This window comes from Maylandia zebra, unplaced genomic scaffold, assembly GCF_041146795.1.
Source record: "Maylandia zebra isolate NMK-2024a unplaced genomic scaffold, Mzebra_GT3a scaffold02, whole genome shotgun sequence".
Taxonomy (NCBI): Eukaryota; Metazoa; Chordata; class Actinopteri; order Cichliformes; family Cichlidae; genus Maylandia; species Maylandia zebra.
In genome coordinates, this window is record NW_027490032.1 from 3,003,745 (window position 1) to 3,023,646 (window position 19,902).

Sequence of the window (19,902 nt, forward strand, 5' to 3'; positions counted from 1 at the left end):
CTCCAGTGATTTGGTGTCATTTTAATCCTACTGTTATGTTTTTATTTCAAGCACCTATATGACTGTCATAAGACACTTTATAAAGAAATGTAATGTAATAAATGTAATATGTAATACCGGAGGCTACCAGTAGATGGAAGCAGACTTTAAATCTGGATCAAGGTCATTTGAAGATTGAACTGTTTTCAGACTGTTGGATTTGTGCTGAATCAGGAAGTGGAAAAGAAGAAGTGCTTCAGGAGTCCAGTCTGAGTCACATGTTCATGAGTTTGACATTTATCAAACACAAATCACACAACTTTTACACGACCACTGTCCAAAGGCTTCCACACACTCCGCTTACCACTGACTGTGACGTTAACAATGTTAGTGTTTACTTACCTGGATGACTGAGCATGCATCAAGACATGTTAGTGACGAGACCCTCTCTGGACTCACACCTGTAAACTCTGCTGTCAGGAAACATTGCATCAAAATAGGCCTGATTGTGTGTTATTGTGTGATACTCCATGCTAATAAAAAAAATTACACACAAAAAAGTTTGCCTTCATAAAGGAGTGATATGGAGAATCAATGCAATTATAACTCACTGAACAACATGAATAGACACACAGACCTTTCTTTGAGGTGTGGGTGTCATTAGTCACCTTTGAAAAACTGAGTGTTTGAAATATTTGTTTTCATGGCTCCACCTTGTTTGTTGTCATGCTTTTGTTTGTGATTCTTTGGTCAAAGAGAAAGAACAAGCTGCTGAAAACACACGTTCACATTTAGATACTGAGGATTTTTACTCTTGAAAAAACAACCATCTCATGGATATTTCTCACACTTTTAAAGTGGAAATGTCCTCTGTAACATCTGCATCTCTCTGCTGGACTTTACTTTTTGCTTACCTCCTCTGTGTCTCTGCAGGTGAGACTGAACGTGTTTTAAATGCAACAGGATTTTTCTGATTTATGAAATAATACCTCATCAAGAATTCTGTTTGTAATCATTATTAAAAAGTGTGTTTAGGTAGGCTGTGTGACAACAGTTTAAGAGTTAAACCTGAATTGGAACTTATCTGAGTTCTGCTACAGAGAGCAGACTGAGTGAAAACTGTGATTTTGTTAACCCTGAGATGAAACTGTTTAAAGAGCGCTAAGTAGAACTCAGTTGAAACATGACACTCCGATAGCCCGGGTTTGTCCTCTCCTTCAGCTTCATTTGCTTCATTTCCCCATACATGCAGATCTGTTATCTGCTAAATTTGCAGAAGTTTAAACCTTAACAAACATTACAGTAATAACTTAACATAACAGAAATGTCTGGGCAAGCTGGTTTCATCTTCAGCTCGCAATACAATCTCTATTTTAATCTAACTCTGTGGACAGTAAAGCAACTCTAATTGTGTCAGGAAGTTCATCTGCACTCAGACATTTGTCAATTGCTGATTTCTGCTCAGAAATGGGCAGTAATTCATTACAGATAACTTTTTGCATTAACTTTGCTGGCAACGATTGAAACAACGGAAGCAATAACAAATACACTGGACCTAAAACAATATGCAGCTGGAATATTTATAGATTTGAAAAAAGAATTTCATACTGTTAATTACTCTACTACTAATACTAATACTACTAAGCAAACTACAGTTTTATGGCATAATCCTTTATGCATAATCCCATAATCTCTTGTTTAGTGTATTGAGTAATCGGAGCACTACATGCAGTGACTCCCAAGCTAGGCGAGGGGCTCGGGCAGATCCCAGGAACAACATCTGAGATATTGGAAACCAAATATTAGAGATGTACAAAACAAACTTTCCAAAAGCATCTCAATCATGAACAAAATTAAGCAGGTTCTAGACTAAATTTCACTCTATGTTCTCTATATTCACTCTAAAATCCATTATCATGCAAAATAATAGAATTTCAATATTTTAATATCTTATTCAAAATCTTTTTACCCAGAGAGATGGGGATAAAATTTGAGGGGTAAAGAGAATTTCAAGGAAGTACTAGGAAACGTTTCTGTGTCTCTGTGATATGTTTCACATAAGTGTCACTTCTTCCCACTCATTTTCAAGAACCTGTAGCATGAGAGGACAGTTTTATCCTTCCTGTGCAGATGCTCTTAGTACATGGGCATACTACCTTAAATATACATGATCTTATTTTGCTTATTCATGATCAAAATAAATGATCAATCAATCAATCAATCAATCAATCAATCAATATCTTAGTATTTCTTGAATATTGAGATCTTGCCTGGTGTGATGGACCCCAGCCACTATGGATCTTATGCTCAGAGCTTGTTCCTGTGCTGCCATGATTAGTGCCTTTGTGCTCTCTTTCAGTGGTAGGATGTCTTTCCATTAGTAGGATTTCTGGATGTCAGTCACTTCCTCTATCTGCCTGTGGTACATGCACGTCAGTGGCCTTTCCTTGCATGATGGTTCCTTATCTTGCTCCTCTTCTTTCTCGGGTTTCTGCTGTCTCAGATATTCACTAAGTATACAATCAGTTGTGGCCATCTTCTTGATGTACTCATGAATGTTTTTTGTTTCATCCTGCAAAGGGCTTCTGAGACTCCTCCTTCCTTTGCCTTGAAATCTACTGTGATTTGCTAACTCCTCAGGACTTGCCTTATTCGCTGCAGGTGTTTAGTGTTGTGGCTTTTCTAGCAGCCTCTTCATGGTTCTCATTTATCTGTGGGATTCAGGCCTGAAGTGCAGTCAGATGGTAACAAAGAGAGGGAAGGTAGCCAGAACTGAAGGCAACATTGGAGACATTGAGGTTATACACATGCATATAGAGACACAAAGCCTAACTCATTAACTGCTTCTGTACACCTCTGGTCCAGTTTAGATGATCTCATTGGTCTCACTGTGAAGTAAACAGCTGTACTTAGATCCTCTGTCTTGTGCCTTCTCTCAGACCAGAAAAACATCAAAGCAGTGGTTGGACAGACGGTCACTCTGCCATGTCAAGCTCCAAAAAACAACAAACCCATCATTGCTGCACAGTGGAGCAGAGCTGATCTTGGGGATAAATATTTACTTTTGTACTGGAAAGAGAAGTTTGATCCAACCAAACAACATCCATCTTTCAAGAACTGGGTTGATCTGCAGGACAGACAGATGAAGGATGGAGACATGTCTTTGATTCTGAAGGAAGTGACGACTACAGACAGTGGAACATACGAGTGCCGTGTTGTACGGAGAGGAACAAATATGGATGATGAAACCGTCAGCACCATCTACCTTAGAGTTGTTGCTCCAGGTAAGACAGTAGATTGTGATATCAGAGGACAGGTTGATTCCCTTATGTGGCTACAGAAACGACTATACAAAGGCCAGAGACAGGACAGATCTATTTTTCTCAAATGGACATACTAGGTTCAATACAGTAGGCAAAGAGCCACATGTCTACCAACACATATGGTGCCCAGTGATGATTAATTTTTAATAAGACAAACAATTTCTTAGCAAGAAGCCATGTTTCAAAAAACAAATTACACTACCCATCTGCTGTATCATAGAGCTGTTAGATACACAAGAAAATTATCTAATTAGATAATTAGATAATAATCTAATTAGATAAGGTGGGGCCAGGTTTCACAATGAACACACCAGAAACTCTGGCTGATTGGGTCCCACACCCAATTTCACACCTTGGCTCAGGTGAGTAGAGGATCATCAGGGGGTCCTTTTGTCCCTCTGTGGGGGTCACTCCCACTAGGTTTATATCTGGGACTCTCCACCATTTGACCTTAGAACTGAAGAAGCTTCTCGGATGAGAGGTGAAACGTCTTCAAGCAACTTAAAGAAGTCCAGACGCTTTTCTTTGCAAGCTCCTTTGACTACGATGACCTGGATGACTGAGAACCTTCACAGACATATTGCCGTACATTTTGGGAGGAACACCCTTCAACTGGTGCGGGAGTATGAAAGGGAATCAAGGAAACTAGCAGATTATAGGAACCATCTCCGTTTCAACCTAAGATGTAGACAAAGCAGAGTTGTTCCTAAGAGCCTGCGCCTTGGATCCACTGTCAGGGGATACAGAGCAGACTTGATTCTACAGAGAGCACAAAATCACCTTTTAAGTGAAAGGATAAGACAGGTCCATTTCACCATAGATGCCCTCCAGATCAAGATCAGCCAGACCCTGCAAGAACTGGAAATCCTTCTACCCTCTCCAATCTTAGAAGAGGTTTACAAGTTTGTGGACAAGGCTCAGCGGGCCCAACACTCTAAAGGAAAAGAAAGACAATGCAGGAAATTTCACACCTTGCTTTCAAAAACACACACTCCTCATCCTGAATCTACACAACCCAGAGAAGAAAACACACCCGAAGTCAGTCAGGAGAAATGGGTTAAGAACTTTTCAGACAGGATTCTCACTGAACCTGAAAAGAGAGTATTAGCCAAAGGACTCAATTTTGCCATCTCTCCACAACAGTTGCCCATAGTGGACCTCATCACAGCCACGGAATCTGCCATACGGATTAATAAATTATCACAGACAGAAGCAGAGCAAATCAGGATGAAAGTCTCAGCCACGCTCTCCAGTGCCAAAGTCCCTCCATCCAACCTCACAATACAGGAAAAGAAGGCCGTTGCTTCCCTGAGCAAAGACCACAACATCACTGTTTTACCAGCTGATAAGGGAAGATGCACCGTGGTCCTAAACACTACAGATTACCATACAAAGATCACTACTCTCCTCAGTGACAACAATACCTACGAAGCCCTAAAGCGAGACCCCACAAGCAGCTACAAAAAGAAAGTTATAGCTTGCCTTCAAGACTTTGAAAAGGACAAAATTATTGACCGCCTTACATATCACCGCCTTTACCCAGGGGATGCCTTACCCTGCATCTATGGACTTCCGAAGATCCACAAGGAAGCTGTCCCACTCAGACCCATAGTCAGTAGCATAAACTCAGCCACATATAACATTGCAAAACACCTTGCTCCCATCCTTGCGCCTCTCGTGGGGAACAACCCACACCACATCAAGAACTCCACCGACTTCACCAAAAAGGTTCAGAAACTTACCCTGGATCCAGATGAAACCATGGTGTCCTTTGATGTAGTCTCTCTCTTCACTTGCATACCCACCACGGAGGCCGTGGAGACGGTCAGAAAACGATTACAAGAAGACAGCTCCTTGGAGGACAGGACCAACTTCACACCCGATCAGATCTGCACACTGTTAGACCTCTGCCTCACCACTACATATTTCAAGTACAACGAAGGCTTTTACAGACAAAAACATGGCTGTGCCATGGGCTCCCCCGTGTCACCTATTGTAGCCAACCTTTACATGGAGGAAGTGGAAAGGAAAGCTCTTGGCTCTTTCAAAGGAAGAGTACCCAGCCACTGGTACAGATATGTGGACGACACCTGGGTCAAAATCAAGACACAAGAAGTGGAATCCTTCACTGCGCACATTAACGCTGTGGATAAAAACATCAAGTTCACCAGGGAAGACACAAAGGACAACTGTTTGCCTTTCCTGGACTGCGCTGTGCACATTGAAGAGAACGGCAACCTCAACATCGAAATTTACCGGAAGCCCACACACACGGACCAGTACCTCCTTTTTGACTCCCATCACCCTCTGGAACACAAACTTGGAGTAATTAGGACCCTACACCACCGGGCAGAACATGTTCCCTCTCAACCTGAAGGAAAAAAGAAGGAACACACACATGTAAAGGAAGCACTCAAAACGTGCGGCTATCCTAAATGGGCGTTCCTAAAGTCAGCAAAGAGGCACAGAAAAGAAGACCAGACACCAGCGAAGGAGGATAAGAAGGACAGACGCAACAACATTGTCATCCCCTATGTAGCCGGTGTATCAGAAAAACTCAGGAGAGTTTTCTCCAAGCATGACATCCCGGTGCATTTCAGACCCAGCAACACGCTCAGACAGAAACTGGTTCACCCGAAAGACAAAACGCCAAAACACAAACTTAACAACGTGGTGTATGCTGTACAGTGCAGCGAGGAATGCTCAGACCTCTACATTGGAGAGACCAAACAGCCACTTCACAAGCGCATGGCACAACACAGAAGAGCCACCTCCACAGGACAAGACTCAGCAGTCCATCTGCATCTTAAGGATAAAGGACACTCTTTCGAGGATGCCAATGTTCACATTTTGGACAGAGAGGACAGATGGTTTGAAAGAGGAGTGAAAGAAGCCATCTATGTCCACTGTGAGCGACCATCTTTGAACAGAGGCGGGGGTTTACCACACCAACTCTCTGCCATCTATAATCCAGTTTTGAGATCCCTTCCCAGACGCCTTAACACCCACTCACATCCTGGGCCATCTGACCTCAGGAATTCGCATGACAAGGTGGGGCCAGGTTTCACAATGAACACACCAGAAACTCTGGCTGATTGGGTCCCACACCCAATTTCACACATTGGCTCAGGTGAGTAGAGGATCATCAGGGGGTCCTTTTGTCCCTCTGTGGGGGTCACTCCCACTAGGTTTATATCTGGGACTCTCCACCATTTGACCTTAGAACTGAAGAAGCTTCTCGGATGAGAGGTGAAACGTCTTCAAGCAACTTAAAGAAGTCCAGACGCTTTTCTTTGCAAGCTCCTTTGACTCATACATCGGAGTCAGGAGGAGGATAGACCGTCCCATAGACCTGGATGACTGAGAACCTTCACAGACATATCTAATTAGATAAAGAAGCATTTAAGTTTCACAGTGGCTCAAAATGAGAGGAAGAAACTAATACAGATGTATCAAAGTGTGTATGTTCATAGGCAGCTTATCTAAACCTGAAACTAATTTATGTGCTTTATATGTGTTTCCTTTATGGTTTTACATTTTGGTGGATAATTTCTAAGAGTTTACTGTACATCCACATCACATTAGATTTTCCTGACTGATAACTGATAACTCTCACCTGTTTCTGACCTGCAGGTCAAACAAGAAGACGCAGAGAGGCTGTTTCTGATGGAGTGATAATTGGTCAGGGGGTTTATGTTGCAGCTGTTTTTGTTGTTGGCTTGTTTATCTTTTACATATGCTATAGAAGAATGAACCACAGGATAAACTGATGTTCTGAGGACAGACAGAAATTAGCAGTGTGGATAATAGTGGGCCTTTGGTGGTGGCAATACAAATATAGTTAAACAGTAAGTCTGTGTTATAAATGAGCAGAAATGGGTACTCTCACCAAAATGCCAGGTATAATTTATAGTTTATACATTTTCTGTCAGCAATTCTTTGTGCGTTTTTTTTATTTTCAATAAATCATTCACATGTATTAATGTTGAGTGTCTTCTGATAGTTGTCAGCTTTTTTACTGTGGATATGCTGAGTCATACATAAAATTACTTTTTAAATGTAGTTTTTAATTGTCACATAGTGTCATTGTTTCTAATGAAATGTTACCTTTTAGATTATATATTTTATTCAAATTAATTCAATTCGGTGTTTTTAGATCAAAATCATGACAACAGTTGATGCAAGATACTTTATGTTGTAGGCCTGGGACCCTACAATAATACAAAGAAAATCCTAACAATCATATGACCCCCTGTGAGTAAGCAATTGGTGACAGTGGGAAGAGGAACCCACTTAACAGGAAGAAATCTCTGTACACTCTGACATAGCCAGACACAAAAAGGGTAAACAATGATAGTGAACAGACCAATCACTGTTAGTGTTGGGTGCATCAATGAGATGTGTAATTACATTTCCAGGAAGATTCTCAACAAGTGATGGTGTTAGTGAGTTGCAGTGTACAAATTTACCAGAATTTGCAGTTACAGTTGTAGGAGTGTTTAGCTTATTTTAGAGTTTAGAAACGTGTTAACATAGAATGTAGAACTATTGTAGAGACACTGCCCTTAAAGTAATAAAGGCTGACTGTGTTGTGAACTTAGGAGTAGAGTGTAGGAAACCTCTCCCCCACAGAGTGGAATTTCCCCAGAGGATGTTTAGGTTGGGGGTCTCAACATTTGTAACTGGATAACTGTGGTCTGGAAGGGAGATGGGGTTTTATGACCTAGGGAGTCACCTACACCCACAGTGTTTTAACTGTGACGCACACACATCCACACGCACACTCACAAGATTTTGGAGAGGGACACCGGCCTCGTCTTCCCTTCTAGAAGTGCATGCTTAAAAAAAGATGAATAAAGGTTTTGTGAAATGACTACTGAGTTCCGGTGCCATCTCTGGAAGTTTGGACGAATAAAAGAACCAGGGTGAAACTGATTTCGTAACATAGTGTAGATTTAACACAGAAATATAAATCCACATGTAACCGACCCAGAGTTTGGGCCGGTAAAACATATTAAATGTTCCTAGAAAACAGGGAAATGATGAGACAGAGATGACTGGTGAAGTTTCTCTTTGCCTCGCTTCTGCCATATTTATTTATACAATCACATGTATTTTCAATTTGCAGCACCAACATTCTCCATATGCAACAGAAATAAGAATACAACCGTCTGTCCTTCTACTTCATAAAACGTAACAAATAATAGGGGTTACCCACTGATTTATACCCCCATATTAGCTGTGTTTCTTATCAATATTTTACAACCGTTTTAATATAGTTTTACAGGTTACGAACCTGCAAAACAGGGAAATGATGAGACGGAGATGACTGGTGAAGTTTCTCTTTGCCTCTGTCACTACCCAATCCGTACCGGAAACCCGATCGGTACCCCGCATGCGCGAAAGGTGTCTACTTCCGGTCGTAGCGTTTTACGATAGTTATGAGTCAGAGTATCTGTTAAGATGTTAAGAATAATAAGTATATCTTAAAATGTTTTCAATAATGAAGCATTTCAGTACAATGTAGACAAAAACGAAAAATAAAAAGATAGTTACGGATCAGGACTCTCCGATCCTTACTACCACATTAGTGTGTCACGACAGTTAAATGGAAGACGCCAGCTGCTAATAGATTTCTGACTTAATTTAAAGACAGGTCTGCAAACCTGAGAGGTGTACCAAGAAGCAAAATCAAGGGGGCAACAAGCTAAACTGGTAAATGGACTGATTTCTCTTCCTATCTACAAGATAGTGAAAAACTAACCCATGTCCTGAACAGCCTGTTATGAAAATCGAATTCTTTTGAGTACAGGTGACTTCAAATAATAGTGAAGTAAAGATGAGCAAGTCAATCTGCTATTAAATAAACAAAATAAAATAAACAAAATAAACTGAATGTGCTGAACAATGTTTTCTGCATTATATCAGCATGGTTTTGGCATCACATAACTCAGCTGTAACCACTGTGTCTCAGTACAGACTCTGTTCAGACCTGTGTATCTGAAAGTATTTATAGAATGAAGGTGGAGTTTTGTATGACTTAATTAAATTTGCTAAAGATACTCTGCAAATTAAACCAGCTGACTGTGAGGAGTTGAGATGGAAGACACTGAGTTTCGATGGTATGATCCATATCTGATTGGCAGTTAACATCTGCAGCATCCGAATTAGGACATATCACACAGTTGTTTTGTTGTTGTGTGTTAAATGTTAAGCACTAGGACCTGCTATCCCCTCCTCCTCTTTTGTTATACTGTACTTATTTGTTGTTACCCTACAGTGTCGTGTACTAAGTGTCTGTAGCTACAATGGGAATGGCTCATGTAACTGTGTCACTCTGCTTGACTTTGCTGCTTGTCAGTGTCTTTGTTTTTGTTTCTGTAGATGGGGTTCTGTTAAAAACCAGAGTCCCCCTCTGAGATAAAGCTGAATAAACAGTATCAGCCTAGTTTTCATGTTACATAACAAACATTTAGTTTCACATTTATTCAGTTTCTCTTTCAGTATGAAAGTGTCATGAGATTGGGTGGTGTATCTGTAAACTCAACCACTTGGTCAGCAGTGCAGTTTTCACCACAGAGACAAAGAAGTGTTAAGCTGCCATTGTAGCCTCGGCAGTGGTCACATCACACAGTTGCAGTCACACACAGTGAGCATAAACATGTGTCTCAGTGTGATGTGTTTCAGGAGTCAGGATACAGCCATGAAGCTTTTTCTTCATTGTTAAGTTTGTTTTTTAGTGATGTTTTGTCAGATTGACCCTTTTCTTTTCCTTTAGTTTGTCTATTTAAAGATCCCAGACAGCTCATCAATCAATCAACAAAAACTTTTAATGCCTGAATGAGTTCTCTGAATGTTAAAAGTGTAATCAGGTTAGTTTCTTTTTCTGCGATGTGTTATTAGTTTGACCCTTTTCTTTTCTTGTAGTTGCTCTATTTAAAGAAGTCCAGACTTCCCGTACACTTGCCAGCTCTTTCTGCTTATTCAGAGGCACCTCAAGATGTCTGCAAGCCAACTGAAAGATGAATCTCTTCAGGAAGTTCTGGGTCTGTCCCAGGAGAACTCCTCCTAGTAAACACAGCAGGGTACCTGATCATGGCCAGGGAGTAGGTGTTGATAACCTGGATCTTGTTTTGTTTTTCTTTTCAGCTGACTCCTCAGGACTTGCCTGACCGTCTGCAGGTGCTTGGTGTTTGCAGCCTTCCTAGTGGCCTCTTCATGGTTCCCATTCACCTGTGGGATCCCAGATACTCTGTATCTGCAATGTTGATTTCTTGTAGTTCGATCCCCTCAGTTCTGACTACCTTCCCTCTCTTTGTTATCTTCCGACTACACTTCTCCAGTCTGAATGATATCATTGCTGTATATCCTGGTGGTGTGCATCAGTAAGTAAGTAAGTAAGTAAAATTCATTTATATAGCGATCTAATCTAATGACCTTAAAGCCCGAGAAGATGTATGTGGTTTCAGCAGGTCAGATAAATATTGAGGAGCCTGACCATGTAGGGCCCTAAAGGTTAGAACTAAAATTTTAAAATGAAACCTAAAATTTACAGTCAACCAGTGAAGGGAGGCCAAGACTGGAGTGATATGCGATCTTCTCTTGGTGCCTGTTAAGAGACGTGCTGCAGCATTCTGCACAGTCTGAAGACGATTTAAGGCTGATTTGTTAAAACAAGTAAAAAGGCCATTACAATAGTCTAAACGAGAAGAAATAAAAGCATGAATAATCATCTCAAGTTCAAGCTTTGATACCATTAGTCTGAGTTTAGAAATATTCCGTAAATGATAAAAACAGTTTCGGACCAGCTGCTTAGAATGCTGCTCGAGCGACATCGAGCTGTCAAATATGACACCGAGGTTTCTAAGGCTTGATTTTACATAAGGGTCTAAGAAGCTGATATGCTGTCTAATTTCTGGGACCATGTGGTCTGGAGCAATAATTAGAGTTTCTGTTTTATCAGAGTTTAGTTGGAGAAAATTGTCATATAACCATTTGTTGATTTCTGTCAGGCAATTACTTAAATTTATAAAACTCAGACATTTAGAAGGAACAGTATAGTTGGATGTCGTCAGCATAGAGATGATAGGAGATATATTTATAGCACTTAATAGAGAGTCTGCTGCCATCAAGATATCACTAGATACTCTAAGTAAGGCCGTTTCAGTGGAATGCAATTTGCGAAAACCAGACTGGAAAGTGTCCATAACAGCATTTTTATCCAGGAAATAGTTAAGTTGTTCTACTACTACTTTTTCTAAAATTTTCGATATAAAAGGAAATTTGGTTATTGGCCTATAACTGTTAGGAAGAGATGGATCCAGCTGGGGTTTCTTTAATATTGGCTCAACAATAGCTTGTTTAAAGAAGCTGGGGACTGAGCCAGTATGAAGAGAAGTATTTATCATTTCCACAATACAGGGGCCAATTGAATCAAACACACTAGTGAAAAGTGAAGATGGAAGGATATCAAGGGGGCTTGAAGTCTGTTTTATATGACAAAGCAGGCCTCTGATGTCTTGTAATGTAACAGGAGTAAAAGAGAACCAAGTATCAGAGGAGAGCAAATTGTAAGTTTGATATTGAGAAGATGATGGAGAGAAATTTGACCTGATGGCAGTGACCTTATTTCTGAAGTAGTTCATAAACTCATTGCATTCGGGCGTTGAGTGAACTGGTGCACAAGGAGCATCAGGAGAAACAATACTCTTAATTGTTTTAAACAAGAATTTAGGGTCTTTCTTTTTTGAAGCTATGAGGTGTGAAAAATACTCTGTTCTGGCATTTTTCCACATGTCATTTAGCAAGAGGATAGATTCTTTAAGGTGTAACCTATAAACCTCAAGCTTGGAAGCCTTCCACAAACGTTCTAGCTTGCGACAGTATCTCCTGAAATTACGAATGTTTTCATTTAACCAAGGATGAGATTTCAAACATAGGACAGTACTTTTATTCAGAGGTGCCACTATGTCTAAAATAGAATTACACTGGTTATTAAAGGATGAGACAAGAGAGTCCAAATCATTGTAAGTCATTTCAGCGTCGAACATGGCAGAGAACCTTTTGCCGGCGTTCTGGTTTATGATTCGCCTTTCAATCGTTATTTTGGGAGCCGGGGGATCCAAATAAAACGACAAGTTAAAATATATGCAGCTATGGTCACTCACATGGACATTTTCCACACGAATGTCATTTATATTTAAACCCAAGGAGAAAACAAGGTCCAATGTGTGACCCTTTACATGTGTAGGGCCAGAAACATGCTGCATAAAATTAAAAGACTCTGTGATAGTCATGAAATCAGCAGCCATATTACAGGATGCATCATCAATATGAAGGTTAAACTCTCCCAACATTACCAGCTTCTCTAATTTAATAATGGATGATAGGAGGTCGTTAAATTCAGTTAAAAAGACTCCGGCAGGGCCAGGAGGTCGGTAGATTAAAATACAATAAAAGGTGTGCAAAGAGCCGACCTTGATCATCTGAAGTTCAAATGAGGTAAAAGAATCCGAGTTCATCAGTCTGCATGTGAATCTGTCTTGGTGCACAACAGCGAGACCTCCGCCACGTCCCGAAAGACGTGGAGTTCCGATGACGGAGCAGCCAGTCGAACAAATTTCCTTCAGATGTATATAATCCATGTTTTGTTGCCACGTCTCAGTTAAACACAAGAAGTTGAGAGATTCATCAGTGAATTGACTTCTTGTTCACTCTTAGCATACAGCTTGATGTCATCCATGTACAGGAGGTGGCTGACAACTGTTCCATCCTGTAGTCGTTATCAGCAGCCAGTGTTGTCAATGATCTCATTGAGGGAGTTCAGGCCTATGAAGAACCGACCGGATGTTGTTTTTGGCCTGAGTTTTCCTGAAATGCCAGGAGGCTCATTTGAAAGATCGCGCCCGAGAACAACTCCACCTCCACGGCGTGCCTACCTTTAGCTGCCACCAGTGAGATATCAGAGCTCAACATATCCAATCAGGAGCATGAGGAAGACAGCTTTTTGCAGACTCTCCAGAAATATACAAGTCCTTACCAACTGCTCTGCAACCCTGTGTTTATGGTCCCCTCACCAACATCGCTTTTTGAGATATTTTTTATGAACCACCAAAAGAGCTATTTTACCCCCCAGTACAGAAGACTCAATCTGGATCTGACGGCAGCAGCGGGTACAAATGATTGGGAAGAAGCAACGGACATTTCATGGCTGGTTTTAGATAATCGTGAGTTGATGGTGAAAAGTACAGTTTTGCAAGAGGCATACGAGCACTGTCGAAAAAGTAATCGTGTGTAAGTCCTCTAAAACTGTCTTTGTGAACACTTTGCTCCCTACGTTATGCTTTAAAAATGTGATGCATGTAATGTGATCATCAAAGAACATGATTTTTTAAAACTTTTATTCTTATGGCTGTAGCTCAGGTGGCCGAGCAGGTCAGCCACTAATCAGAAGGTCGGTGGTTTGATCCCAGGCTGCCTCCTGGCTACATGCCAAATATCCTTGGGCAAGATACTAACCCCATGTTTGCCTACTGGTGGAGGCGCCAGTGTCCGGCAGCCTCGCCTCTGTCAGTGCGCCCCAAGGCAGCTGTGGCTACAACGTAGCTTACCATTGCCTATGGATGAATGACTGAATGTAGTGTAAAGCGCTTTGGGGTCCTTAGGGACTGAGTAAAGCGCTATACAAATACAGGCCATTTATGCTTTTAAAGTATGTCAGATTATCATATCAAAACACTTATTTGTATGTTATAATGTTTTTCTTACACCATGTGTGTAATTTTTATAGACACCTTCTTCATTGTATCAATGTGTAATTATGTATCTTTGATAAATAAAGTATCTAATCTTGTATTTGTGTACTTCCTGGTTATTGAATAAATAATTAGTCACATATCGCTCTGATAAACACAGATGACTGAAAGAAATGTTTAATGGAAAAAAGGAAACAAAAGTTTAGCAGCAAGACACTTAAGTCACCAAGGTTTAAATGAGAAAATGCCAATAGGAAACTAGCAGCCCTAGGTATTTATGTAAAACATAAAAAAAACTCCATATCAGTGATACTTGTTCTTACAAAGAACCAAGTTTGCTGATCTGATCAAAAAAGCAACAAATGAAGTATTTACATACTGATCAGTGCTGCAGTGCACATGAATTGCTCTTAGTCTGGCCTAGACCCTACCAGGAGCTGCACGCTCCAGATAGCTCAGCTCCCATGATCGTCTGAGCTCACAAACCCCTCCACCATGAAGTTGGACACACACCTCTTCTACAGCAGAGGTCATCTTGATGAGCCATAAATGTAAGTAAGTGAGGTGTAATATTGGGTTGTGATATTTAGATTTAGGTATCATGCTGGTCGTGATGGTCAATGTGCCTGTCACGTCTTAAAAAATGTATTCATCAGGCATCAGGTCAGATCCTATTCACTTTAAATTTAGTACGGAGGTGTTTGAAGCTCAGCATTTCAGAGTGATGTTCTGTCCAGATTCAGCTGTGATGTTTTTGTGGTCTGACATAATGTACCCAAAGTAGAGAGGTTAAAAAACAAAGTGCAACTTCTCAGATACATAGAAAGCCCTCTCAACTAATCTAGAGGCAGAGAAGAAACAGTGCAAGAATTCAGTAATAGCAAAAATGGCAATTCCCCCCCCCCCCCCCCCCCAACCCCATTCTTCAAAATAATCTAAACAGAAGTGTTACTGCTCAGTAAACATGTAGGCAAGTGTTCACAAGTGTTGGTTTGCTCTTGACCTCTTAAGCAGTTCTTAAATCAATTAGCTAACATCATAAGCTAAATAATGGAAATATTTTTTCATCCAATCATTTTAGTCCACAAATTTCACAAAATTTGCCATCAAGCTCCAGTTTACTTAGCTCTCTGCATGCAAAAATAAACTCTTTTAAATAGGCAATATATAAGTGTGTCACAGTTTGTGGAGACAGACCGTGCGGAGGAGTGTGTGGTGGACCCAGGTGCAAACACAAGTGAGGAGACGGGAGTGAACTTAAACAAAAAGCAAGCCTTTTATCGTGGCTGATGAACACCAATAAAACAAACAAGAACGAGGGCAGCACAAGAGCAATAACTAAACAGAAACCTATGACAGTGACCGTGTCTATGGCAAAGAAAACAGACGACCTGACAATGACACACTGAAAACAGAGCACTTAAATACACAGGAGGTGTTTAGGGGAAGAGGACACACACGAGGGCAAACAGCTGACATACATGAACCTAATGACAGGACAGGGGAGAGTACAACTAAACACAGAACACAAGACCTTTTACAAAATAAAACAGGAAACAAGGAAACTAGACATGACACAAGGGGAAACTGATACACCATGAACTAAACTGCAAACTAGGCCTGACCGAATAACTAGATAACTGAAAAGAAACTGGAATACAGGTGAAATAACAAATTAGAGAGAGACTGCAGCCACACCAACTTGGATGTCACCCAGATTAATGTTGTGGAAATTTGTAAATAAAGTCTGCAACATGTAAGGAGCTGTGGTCAAGCTCCTGGCACCGGTCATCTTGGGACTTTCATCTTTCTAAGCCCTAACAGTTAGCAGATAACATAATAAAACATTGTTAGGCCTAGAAAATCAGTTCTTTACAAGGTCATACTGACACATTCACACATCTAAGCATCTAATCTAAGCAAACAAAGGTTATACCAAATCCTACAGTGAAATTCTGAACACATAAATCTAAATGTGACGATAAACTAGAATTTTTCCACAACAGTAGATTCGCCTTTCCTTCAGAACAGTCCAGCATTATTGTAAAGTTTATAAAGAAAATAGTCAAAATCTTAATAAAATCACGGGGACGAGCAACTGCGTGGGTTATTTATGCTCGACTGCAGATTGATACAGAAACATCTGTTCAACATGTTTCACTTTATTGATCAGAATATTAGAAAATCAGTGTATAACATCACTGATTAATATCTTTATTTTCATTACCAACAATGAAAATAGAAGAAAGTAAAACAGACAAACTGATCTATTCTAAGCAATATTTGATATGGGAACTATTTGTTCCTCCGCTGAGGTGTCCTCACTCCTCACAGCTGAAGCTTTCATTCGAAATATTTAAAACCAAAAAAAAAAAAAACAACCCCAAAAGTGATCTTTTTTAAAAAACAAACACAGACATGCATATTTATCTTAATATATGTTAACTCAACATATATGGATGAAAAATAAAAATGATGAAAAATAAGTTATTAAATGTTAAAACTAATACTCTGGTTTTCCTCATAAGAAGAGCTCTCTCCATCACACCAGCCAAAATCTGGCTTGCACTGACTTCACACAAACCATGTGATGAAATACATGTTTACATTTTATCATACATGCATTTTCATATTTTCTTCTTTGCATTTATAATATCTTTATTCAGATCCATTTAGAATTATTTAGTATTATCGAATAAAAGAGCTTCAGTTTAAAAGACATTTTAAACTGAAGTGGAGCGTCTGCTGTACCTTTGTGTAAGAGTGACACAGAAGCAGTTGCTTTTTCCTTTAGTGACATCATTTATCACACATATGTACAGCTTTAGAGACAGCAGGGTGCTGCAGTGATTACTCTGTGTGCCTTCATCTTCAGGTGCGTGTGAGAAACAAACTCACCCATAAGGTGTTGAACTGTTTGACAGTGAAACAAAGACATTATTACTGCCTGTCAGAGAGATGAATGTTTCTTTGTTCCTCCTTAGATTTCCTGTAAATACACACCCCAGGCTGACAGTCGTCATGTTTTCTTCTGTTAATCCATCTGAGACACACACAGTGGAATTTGTCATTGGAAGATTTAAAATCAGTGAATGAAGGCTAGAAACTTTCCACCCGACAGACTTGAGTGAATGTTGCTCTCGAGAGAGAGAGAGAGTTGGAGTTTTTAAAAGTAGAACTGTTAATACACAAAACCATGCACATAACAATCACAGAACAGAGGGGAAGAAATAAATGGGAATGGAATTCATGCCATACACTGACATTTGAATAAAGGACGTGTGATAAGTGTGGATCTGTGGATGATTCAATGCAGTGAAAAGAAAATAATTAAAAAACAAAGAAAACTTTTCTGATGTCACTCAGACAGATTCCTGAGGAAACAGCTCACCTAGAGAGGCTGTGGTCCACTAGAATAAGCAAGAATATTTAAATCTGTGAGTCCGGTTCACCGCTTGGCCTCCACACTTGAAATTTTAAATCTTCTTATTAAATTCGTGAGCTAAAATGTATTCTGTAAATATAAGATCCAGCTTTAGCTTCCTGAAAAAAAAAAAGCATAAAAGCTGAATGCAGCTTCTCCGTGTCTGGTTCTGACTCTGGGAACTGATAAAAGACCGGATCCAGGTGACCTGAGGGATCTGGAAGGTTCATACTGGGTCAGGAGGTCATTGATGTATTTTGGTCCTAAACCATTCAGAGCTTTATAGACCAGCATCAGAACTTTAAAGTCTATCCTCTGACGGACAGGCAGCCAGTGTAAAGACCTCAGAGCTGGACTGATGTGGTCCACGTTTTTGGTCTTAGTGAGGACTCGAGCAGCAGAGTTCTGAATGAGCTGTAGTTGTCTGACTGATTTTTTAGGTAGACCTGTAAAGATGCTGTTACAGTAATCAAGCCTACTAAAGATGAATGCATGATTTTCCAGGTCATGTTGAGACATCAGATCTTTTATCCTTGATATATTCTTGAGGTGATAGTAAGCTGACTTTGTTATTGTCTTAATATGTTTCTAAGTTTAGGTCTGCATCCATCACTACACCCAAATTTCTCGCCTGGTTTGTGGTTTTTAGGTGTATAGATTGAAAAACAAGCTTATCTACATTTTTAACATTCAGAATCTCCCTTCAGGCAGTGAGACGTTCTTTCGATTCTTAAAGTTTGAATCATGAGTTTGTTCTGAGAAGAAAAAGATTCTGCAGATACTTTCTGTTCTCTCTGGAAAATCACAGGGTCTGAAAAGGAGGACGCTTCTGGAGGTGAAAGTGAAAGCAGCAAAGTTTCTTTGCTACAAACTTTAGTCCAAGAAAATCAGTACTGTCGATCTGACACCACTTTTTAATTGATATTAACATCATTTGTTTTACAGAGAGGTGCCTCATTTAAAACTTTATTTGTGGCTGTTTTTAAGTCAGATTTGTTCATGTTTAAAGATGAGCTTGAGGATAAAAGTGATTGATTGTTTTTAACCACTTAGTGCTTCAGTTTGTCTCTGTGTGTTTTAACTTCACCAAAGTGCCTGCTCATAGGGGGTCATGAGATTGTTGAGGTTTTCTATTTACTATTGTTGAATCTTTATTTTACAATATTAGCGCCTTGAAGCAACTGGTGTTGTGATTTGATGGCTATATACTGTATTTTCCACATTATAAGGTGCACTTAAAATCCTCTAATTTTAATTTTCTCAGAAAATCGACAGTGCACCTTATAATCAGCCTTATTTATGAACTCTGGTTGTGCTTACTGACCTCAAACCGAGTTTGTGGCGTATGTGGCGCTCAAATGTCTGTCAAAAAATGTTTTAGTACGACTTTGGTAGCTACGAAGCCGCAGTGCTTGATGGATTGTCGAAGCATTACGGCTACTGTAGTCTGGAGCCTTGCGGAGTAATCTGGGTCCTAAAGTCTGTCTTCTTCAGGTCCCAAAGTCAAACAAACCTTCGGCATCCCTGAGAGTTAAAAACTGTGTACCAGGTGTAACAATTAAGTTTAACATCCAGGAACAGGAACAGACTGCAGCACACTGCAGCAGCGTGTGCCAAAATCATTGGCCTGCCTGTCAGAATTCTGGCACAGGTTTTCAGCCAACAGGCCCTTAGACAGGCAGCCAAAATCATCAGCGACCCCGCTCACATTCTTCACCCCGCATTTCAATGGCTCCCCTCTGGGCAACGCCTCCTCTGCCTTTCCTGCAGGACTGAGAGGAGGAGACCCACCTTTGTCTCCAAAGCCACTCTGCTTTTCAACTCCAGCTGATAAGACCATTTCCCACACCAGAAACATAAACTAAACTCTTACCACAATACTGACACTTTATTCACTTTTAGTCACTTGCAGTTATTTATTCACCTTCAGCCACTTTAATTTTAAAACTGTGTAATTTTAGAACTGTATATACTGTATATTCTGTGTATTTATTATTTCACTCCTATTGCCTGTTCTTATTGTCCTTATCTTCAACGTATGCTGCTCGGTTGTTTGTTAATTGCCCCTTGGCGATAAATAAAGTCTCTCTGATTCTGATTCTGATTCTGATATAATGTTATTCTAGATATGTGACCATCAATGGTGCGAAGTTATTTACTCGGCTGCGGATTGATACTGAAACACCCGATCTAAGATTCTCCTCGTTCTGTTATACAGTAGAAGATCAGTGGATATTTACTGAGTTGAAATACACTTGTGCTTCATTAAAAATAAATGACACCGACGTCAGGAAATAAACAAACAAAACAATCTAGTTTAACCCTTTAAAACCGGTCGGAGCGGGCACGCTCTGTTTTGCGTAACTATTTTTAAATACCGGTAGCACTGCAACCACGTAAGCTAGCGCAATATTATTTTTTG

General features: G+C 40.1%; 1 long non-coding RNA gene across 1 annotated transcript; it reads left to right on the forward strand.

Annotated features, from left to right (window-relative positions):
• The first annotated feature begins 748 nt into the window (after window positions 1-748).
• On the forward strand, window positions 749-7,579 carry LOC143415734 (uncharacterized). Its single transcript, XR_013096153.1, has 3 exons — window positions 749-912; window positions 2,919-3,263; window positions 6,936-7,579. It is a non-coding gene; the product is annotated as an uncharacterized LOC143415734 (long non-coding RNA).
• Window positions 7,580-19,902: the final 12,323 nt, after the last annotated feature.